The sequence below is a fragment of the Danio rerio genome, chromosome 2, assembly GCF_052040795.2.
Source record: "Danio rerio strain M-AB ecotype USA chromosome 2, GRCz13ab, whole genome shotgun sequence".
NCBI classification, from domain to species: domain Eukaryota; kingdom Metazoa; phylum Chordata; class Actinopteri; order Cypriniformes; family Danionidae; genus Danio; species Danio rerio.
This window is the reverse complement of record NC_141022.1, coordinates 2,241,568-2,251,104: the sequence shown is the minus strand read 5'-3', so window position 1 is coordinate 2,251,104 and position 9,537 is coordinate 2,241,568. Positions and strand designations below refer to the sequence as shown.

General features: G+C 28.4%; 1 protein-coding gene and 1 long non-coding RNA gene across 8 annotated transcripts in view; one reads left to right on the top strand and one right to left on the bottom strand.

Annotated features, from left to right (window-relative positions):
* adgrl2b.1 (adhesion G protein-coupled receptor L2b, tandem duplicate 1) overlaps positions 1-9,537 on the bottom strand; it is a 235,089-nt gene that overhangs the window by 215,506 nt on the left and 10,046 nt on the right.
* LOC147846177 (uncharacterized) lies at positions 2,509-4,454 on the top strand. Its single transcript, XR_015478095.1, has 3 exons — positions 2,509-2,582; positions 3,173-3,220; positions 4,067-4,454. It is a non-coding gene; the product is annotated as an uncharacterized LOC147846177 (long non-coding RNA).

The following is a 9,537-nucleotide window of genomic DNA, read 5'->3' as shown; positions in this document are numbered from 1 at the left end:
ACTAATGAGAAATACACTGCATATTGGGTTAAAAGTTTAACACTGGAAAAAAAACTCTTAAATATACGCGTTTTCACACTCGTGGATTAAAATGTACTCCAGTTTTAACACTGAACAACACCAAAAAAAATCACACTGTATATTTAACACTGGAATTTTTGCTGTGTTTCTTTGGTTTGGATAAGTGTGAAACCTGACCTGAGATCTGCTGTTGTGTTGTTCTGCATCACACACTTATAATAACAGACCGGAGAGTGTTTGACAGACACTAAACTTAATTACAGGATCAATAGTTCTCAGCTCATCACTCAAAAAATCCTTTCGTTAAGCTTTCAAACATCTATAGATGAAGACTGCTGACAAATCAATCCCTTGTTTTAAAGTAGAATATTAGTCAAACATGGAACGAAAAACAAATAGGTAAAAAAAATTAGCAAGCACTAATAAAACGCAAACAGTTGAGGTCAGAATAATTAGCCCTCATGTTCAAGTTCAACAATAATTTACTTTTGTCTAAATTTCTGTTTAACGGAGAGATTTGTTCATTCATTCATTCATTTTTCTTCGGGTTAGTCTTAATTTTAAAGGTCGCCACTATTCCAGCATGTTTTACGCAGTGGATTCATTCATTAATTTATTTGTAAGTTATTCATTCATTCATTTATTCATTCATTCATTCATTCATTCATTCATTCATTCATTCATTTATTCATTCATTCATTCATTCATTCATTCATTCATTCATTCATTTTTAATTCATTCAATTTTTATTCATTTGTTTATAAATTTTTACTCATTTTTTCATTATTTTATTTGTTTATAAAAAAATCATTCATTCATTTTTTCATTCATTAATTTTTCACTCACTTATTTAATTTGTTTAAATTAAATAATTCACTTATTTTGTAATTTGTTTCATTCATTTTTGTTCATTCATTTTTATTCGTTTTTTCATTCCTCAGTTCATTCTTTCATTTTTCACTAACTTAATTGGTTTATTGATTTCTTATTTACGTATTTATTTATGTTTTTCTTATTCATTTATCCATTTATCAATTTAATATTCATTTGTTAATTCATATTTAGTCATTCATTCATTTGGTTTTAATAAATTTTTTATTCATTCATTCGTTCATCCATTTTTTATTCATTTATTCTTTCACCTAATTTGTTTATTTTTATGTATTTATTCATTTTTTGCCATTCATTTATTAATTCGTTTATTCATTCACTCAGTTTTCATACATTTTTTCATTCATTAATTTATTTATTTAATCATTTTTATTCATTTGTTAATTTGTAACTTCATTCATTCATTCATTTACTTGTTTATTTTTTCATTCATTAATTTTTAATTCATTAGTTTTTTCATTTATTTATTATTTTTTTATTTAATCATTTATTCATTTATTTATTCTTTTATTATTTCATTTTTTCAATAATTTTTCATTCATTCATTCATAAATTTATTTATTTTTTGTATTTATTAACTTATTTGTAAAATTTTTCATTAATTTATTCATTCACTTATCTGTTCATTTATTAATTTATTTATTTTTCATTTTTTTATTCATTCATTTTTTCCATTCATTCATTCATTTTGTGCATTTTTTCATTTATTCACAATTTTTTAAATGTATTCATTTTTTCATTCATTTTTTTATTCAATCATTCATTCCCTTTTATTTAATTAATTAATTCATTCATTCTATTCGTTCATTCATTCATTATTTAATTTAATTATTTATTTAATTATTTGTTTATTGTTTCATTCATTCATTTTAATATCCATTCATTCATTCATTTTTTTAAATTTATTTAATCATTAACTCACTCACGCAATTGATTTATTGATGAAAAATAGCCAGGACACACACACACACACACACACACACACACACACACACACACACACACACACACACTAATGAACGGAGAAAGTTTTAAAGCAGCACTGCACTTTTATGGTTCTCATACTTGAAACCCCTTTTCATCTCTGACCCATATAACTCACTGATAATCAGAGGGCTTCATACTTACTTCTACATTTGCATAATAAATAGTGTCAGCTTGCTCAACGCTGGCTATGAAGCATATTAACATTACTGTTAGATAGTAATGTTAGATAGTCAGAAGTATTAGCCCCCCTGTTTATTTTTTCCCCAACTTCTGTTTAACGGAGAGCAATACACTGTAAAAAGTGCTACACTCACAAAGTTGGTTCTATCTACTTTAAATAATTGCAATCTAGTTCATTTTATTTGTTTTATACCAAAAAAATAAAATTTGCTTCCTCTTTACTTAAAATATATCAGTTTTTATATAACTGTATATTTTGAATAAAACTAATGCAGTTTATTTGATTAGATTTTTGTACGTGGTTATTGTGTAGAATAAATGTTATAAAAGTGAGTTGACACAGACAATTTATTAGAGCAGCTGTCGATGTGGGCAGGTGTTCATAAAACGTGATTTTAATAGTTTGGCGTGACTCCTTTTTCATTGCCCGGGATTTAGCAGGCAGACGCAGCTTCTGCAATGGTCGACATCAACTGCTCCCAGCAGCGGATCTGATTAACACGGTAAGTTGCTAATTTAGCCGAATGATAATTGTAAAGTCATGCAAAACTGCTGTCTTCGCTAGGCAGGTGAGGTTTTAGCTTTGTAAATTGTACTGTAGCCTCAGGTATGTTAACAGTTAGACTGCTCTCACATGGAAAGCTAAGTTGGCTAACGCTAACCAACGCTAGTTTATGCTAACGATTAAAAGTGATATTATTGAGAAAAAATAGTGAAAGTAGTTTTAAAACACTTAGTAGGTATAACTAACGTTGCAGAACCGATTAACAAGGTCACTGGTGGGCGGTCGGGGTGTGGGGGTTTGTTAGCGCTAACTTAGCTAAAGTTAGCTCACCTAAGTTATAGCAGCACATTAAGGATGGATATTAAATGCAGAAACGTATGCAACAGTTAAGTAGTTTGTGTTTAACGTAAGAGAAAGTATAACTTAAAGTTTGTGTTTTAGAGATTTAGTCCATAAGTTTTTTAATGCTGCATAGTGAATAAATTGCAGATTTACAATTAATTTTAACTTAAATTACATTTATTGATGTTTACAGAACCATTTAAATTGTATGCACCTCATTCTAAAATGCACGTTCTTGGTCTTTAGATACCAAAGTGATTTTGTTACCTGTGGATCTTCAAACTTCACATCCAGGTAAGAAAAACATTAGATACAACTACAGCTATAATTATTTGCAGGCAGGTAAAACATTGGTAAAATTGCAAACAATAGTGGGCTCCATAGAATTAACTTACATTTGATATCTGAAGTTTTTTTATGTGTGCAACAGTAAAAAAAGTATAAAAATATCCTAATGCAGTTTCTTATTATCTGTCAGTCTTTCAATAAAGCTAACTGATAACACTGAATCACTGAACTGTCATTTGCCAGTGACATTAATTAAATGTCAATTAAATGTAGCTTTAGCAAAAATTTAATGTAAACCTTAATGTAATGTGTAAAATGGCAATGTATTTATTTATTTATTTAATAGAATTTGTATTATGACGTGCAAAGTTTGGTGCAAAATGAAGATGACAATTAAATTATAGAATTTGTATTCTATAATTTTCATATAGCCATTTTCAAACAGTTTTAATATCTAAATTAAATACACATTCTTATGCTTTATAAGTTGCCAAAATAAACAAAAAATGTAATACCTAAATTTTAACAATTCTTTGATTGACAGGAAACCACAATGACATGCACTGTTACACTGAGTAAAATCACAGTTTTCTTTAAAATTTGATAACTAAAAACACCTGGAATAATGTAATTACACAACCTCTATAACCTTTTATTATTTTTTTAAATAGAAGTTAGGTAATTTTAACTAAGGTAATTTTTAACTGATAAACTAAGGTGTTTCACCCATGCATCATTCTCACTGCACTTTTGTAACTTCACTTGTAGTTATTTTCTATTTAGTATTTAGCTATTTAATGTTGTTTGGTAGCAACCACCTGAACTCCTGTTTCTTTTTGTCTCTACCAATAGAGTTGTGAGGAATCAGAGGTGCATGCGGCTGCCCACGGGAAAAATTTGCCATCAGCCCAACACAGTTTGGATTATCATAGGACTGTCAGAGGTTTGCCAAACCTGTCAAATGCATGATGGCTCCTGTTTGGACTTACCGATGTCCTCGACTTCAAGTATCCATCAAAACTGTATACATTTGAGATATATTAGAGACTCTTTGTGGGACTGGACATTATGCATCCTAAATCTTCATCAAAATATGCAAATCTCCTCACTGAGTTGCCTTGGATGATTTCTCAATAGGATCTGGTATTATTAATGTTTTTATTAATGTATTGTGTACGTGTAGCCACATTAATGGCCTATTTTGTAGTCACTATTAAAAGGAACATCGATTGATATTGAATACATGTTATGGTCTTTAATCCATCTTTCCATTCTTATTTAATTGTTATTGACAGGAAAGTCTATTTATCTGTTTTTACTAGTGTATTTTGTGCTTACAATATAGAAACGAAGATTTATTTTCTGAGGTTACAGCCAGAAGTCAATTAAATTAGTTTTAAATGACATATGCATGGTTAATTTTATTTAGATCATTAAGTTCATAATACTTAATTAAAATGAGTACAGTCAACATATAGCAATGTATAAGTAAGTTAAGTTTAACAAAAAAAGTAAGTTTATCTGATTTGAATAATTTTAGAAATATTAGTTGGCTCAACTTAATTTTATTGCATTTGTTTTAAGCAATGTTTTAGTGTTTAAAATACTTAAAAAAGGCTGGAAGTTGAATCAACCTAAAACGTCCGATGCAACCACTTGCCTCACTTTTTTTAAGTTAGATCTAAGTAACATTTTTTACAGTGTAGTTTTAATAACTCATCTCTAATAACTGGTTTATTTGACCTTTGCCATGATGACAGTAAATAATATTTGACTACTGAGTAATATTTCACTTAAAGTGACATTTAAAGGCTTAACTAGGTTAATTAGGCAGGTTAGGATAATTAGGCAAGTCATTGTATAACAGTGGTTTGTTCTGCAGACTATTGAATAAAATTATAGCTTAAAGGGGATAATAATATTGTTGAATTTAAAATGGTGTTTAAAAAATTATTAACTGCTTTTATTACAGCCAAAATAAAACATAAAAAAATATTATCACACTGTGAAAATGTCCTTGCTCTGTTAAGCATCATCTAGGAAATATTTAAGAAAGAAGAAAAAAAAATCAAACCGGGGGGTGGGGTTAATAATTATTCAACTGTATGTGTGTGTGTATATATATATATATATATATATATATATATATATATATATATATATATATATATATATATATATATATATATATACATACATACATACATACATACATACATACATACATACATACATACATACATACATACATACATACATACACACACACACACACACACAGTGCTCAGCATTTTGAAAATGAATATTTTCCTCCATTTCTCAGTGAATATAAGCAAAGAATTTTGGTGCATTTAAACAAAACAGATTTATTAAACAGAGATATTTATTAAAATAATATTTTCGTCACCAAACATATTTAGAAATTGAAGGATAATAATTAAATTCAAGCAAAATATTGCAAAAATAAATTACAACCTACAAAATTTCAACTAAATGTTTAATTTTTTGCTTTTTCTTAATTTTTCCTCTTTTTTAAATTTGTATTAAATATTTTTCTATAACATATAAATGTGGCTGTACTAGTTTTTGGAGCACTATCGCAAGTTATTTTGTTAGATTACCTCCAGATTAGGCTTCAGTAGTGACTAATCTAATGTATGTGCACAAATAAAATATTGTATAGCTTCCTATTAAACATATTAATTTAAAAGATTATATATATATATATATATATATATATATATATATATATATATATATATATATATATATATATATATAAATATATATATATTAATTCTATATGTTTTCACATGAGAACATGATATCATTGTCTTGTGTGTGCTTCTGTTAATAAAGTCCAAGCAGTAACACAAGAAAGAGCCAAGAAGACTTTCTAGGACAGCCGAAATCAGAGCCGGTAATCCAGATCATCATTTCTGTCTGAAACATTAGCACATACAGATGAAGTCAGAATTATCCTCCTGTATATTTATTTTTCCCAATTTCTTTTTGTTTAACACGGATTTTCTAACACATTTCTAATAGTAATGGTTTGTTCTGGAGACAATTTATAACTAATATTGCTTAAGGGGGCTAATAATATTGACCTTAAAATGGCTCTAAAAAAAAGAAAAACTGTTTTTATTCTAGCCGAAATAAAACAAATAAGACTTTCTACAGAAGAAAAAATATTATAGGATATACTGTGAAAAATTCCTGAATCTGTTCAACATCATTTGGGAAATATTCGGAACAAAAGAAAAAACTAAAATTCACAGGGGGGTGAATAATTCTGACTTCGACTGCCGTACAGCCAATCCATCTCCATTCACTCACTAATTCAGAGTCCGTTAATTGACTTAAACACAACTTAAAGGTTGCAGTAAACGTGGAGGATTCTGGAAACATCGGTCAGCTCTTAATCCTAATGATTGCAACCAATAATCCGTGACATCCATACATTCATTCAAGTGCAATACGAGAAGCATTAAATCAATCTCAGCATTCCTTATGCATGAAGTGAACAGCGAATGTTGAACTGAGCTCTTCCAGATGATCATTCCTCATCACACACACACATACGCCGGCCACTCCAGACCACTTTTTCCACCAGACTAGCCTTTCTCCACAACTTCTTGAGCCATTATTGCTGTCGACAGACAAAGTCTTTTTGGGTCGGTAAATAGCGGTAAAGGAAACCAGTATTGTAATGCGATCCTCTGAATGCTGAACAGACATGTATAATAAACACAGGCGGGCTGCATTTAGGTATTCTTTACCTTTATTTTGACAAGAAAAACAACAACACACACTTAAACTTGAAGCGCAGTGTGTTGGAGAAACAAACACAAGCTTTACAGACTCTGATGGGGATTTCTGGATGTTAAGAAGCCTGTTTTACACCTTTGCTTGGTGTAATGTAACGTGTGGTATGATATTTAATATGTGGGTCAAAGATGGAAAGGGGATTTCAGCCTTTAAAACAATACATGTTTTAAAATCCAGCTTTTTTGTGCTATGTACTTTTTTCCATTAACAAATTTAATTAATTAATATAATATTAAATCAAAATTTATTTAAACTATTTAATAAAAATACTGATTAAAATGTAGTTAAATACATTATATGAAATAAAAATATATTTAAAATAATAAATTATAATATTATAATATTAAAATGTAATAAAAATAAATTATATAATATTAAATAAAAAAATATGAAAATATTAAATAAAAATATTGATTAAAATATAATAAAATAAAATATTAAATAAAAATATATTAAAAACATTAAATAAAAATATTGGTTAAAATTGAAATAAATAAATTTGATATTAAATAAAAATATATTTAAAATATTTAAAAAATATATATTGATAAAAATATAATTAAATAAATAAGTGACATGATAATAAATAAAAACATATTTAAAATAATAAATAAAAATATTTATTAAAATATAAATAAATTAATTAATATATAAAACTATTAAATAAAAATATTGATTAACATATAAATAAATAAATGCTATATTATTAAATAACAATATTGATTAAAATATAATATAATAAAATAATTATTAAATCAAAATATTGATTTAAATATAAATAAATAAATGTTATAATAATAAACAAACATATTTAGAAACAAAATTAAATAATAAAACAAAAACAAACAAAAAAAAATATATATATATAGTTTTTATTTTGTTTTAAAAAAAATGTATTTATTGTTATAATATTTTTATTTTATTTTATTCAATTGTCATTTGTAATTGTAATGTGTTTGCAGTGCTATATTAATCTGGGTTGGTGTTGTAAATGTATGTACGCTACAGAAACCAGACTTATTTCTCTAGACATTTTTTCTCATACATTAAATTATTATTTTAAATGACTAAAATGTATGTAAAAGTCACTTTGTTAAACTGTAGAGTTCAATTTTCAACATCTAAAGTGGACAGAGCAGAGATCAACATCAACCTGTGGATTGTGTGCGACCCAACATTCTTAAAGTGTAATATTAAGTGGGATCCAAATGTATTTATTTATTTATTTTTTACAAACTTCTGCACAGAAATAGCCCAAAACTGTCTGCAGATCCTGAGATACAAGCGTTTGGCCAGACTCTCAGAGGGGGATGGTGCTGCTGGTGGCTCAAGTTTTTTTTTTTTTGTTCACAATTGAGATTCGACCACTTTGTTATGTAAATGGACGCCTGGAAACCGAGCGCCAGAAATGGCAGGAGTTGATGTGAGCTGAGATGGCACTTCCTCCAAAGACACGCACAACAAACGCAGCGCGCCACAACTGCGCATTTGTTCATGTGAGTTCACGCTCTGAATCCAAATGAACGAGAGAGAACACACACACACACACACACACACACATCCCGGCTGAACATTTCACACACTCCACATGTAAACGGCGGGGTTTCCGTACAGACCGCTGATCTCGGTTTGTGCTTTTTTTATATTATAAGCGAGTTTTTGGTATATCTCAACATAAATGAGCACAATACATGAATATTTTTATGCATTTCTCAGTGAATATGGGTCATATATTTTGGTTTATTCGAACAAAACAGAGTTATTAAAGGGATTTATCTATTAAAATAATATTGTAGTCACTGAACATCTTTAGAAACAGAAAGATAATACATTTAAACTCATGCAAAACATTGAGAAAAAAACATACAAACTACAACATTTCAACTAAATGTTATTAATTATTTGTTTCTCTTGAATTTTGGTCTTTTAACTTCAGAAATAAGTGTACAACATCTGTCACTGGGGCGGCACCTCTTCACATGGGCGTAAATCTGATTTAACAGTGGGGGGACAATAAAAATAAAATTTCTTTCAATCATTTTTTTGAAGGGGACACAAATAATACAGCCGAATTGTACTAATAAAGATATGTCCCCGCAGTTACAAATGGTTTCACTATAAATATTAGTATAGCATGGAGACTACGTCATTATGCTTATTGTCAAAGTTTTTCTCAATTTATGAAAGAGTCTGTATTAACTACATTGAAGAGAATCGCTTAAAGGTGGGTTAAAAACCCCCTCCTTACTTACTTAAGGAGTAACTCAGCCGCAGCCACACACCCGACGTGTGTGCGTGTGTGTGAGTAGGTGAGATGAGTGAAAGCACGGAGTGGACCGAACCAATCTAAGGAAGGGGAGGGGGAACTCAACTGTTTCTAAATGCATTTTAAATGACAAATGCGGTTTTCTTTCTACTTAGACTATTATTTAGCTATATATACATATATTTTTCACAATTGAGAGTTTTTATTTTAAATAATACATTTTTTT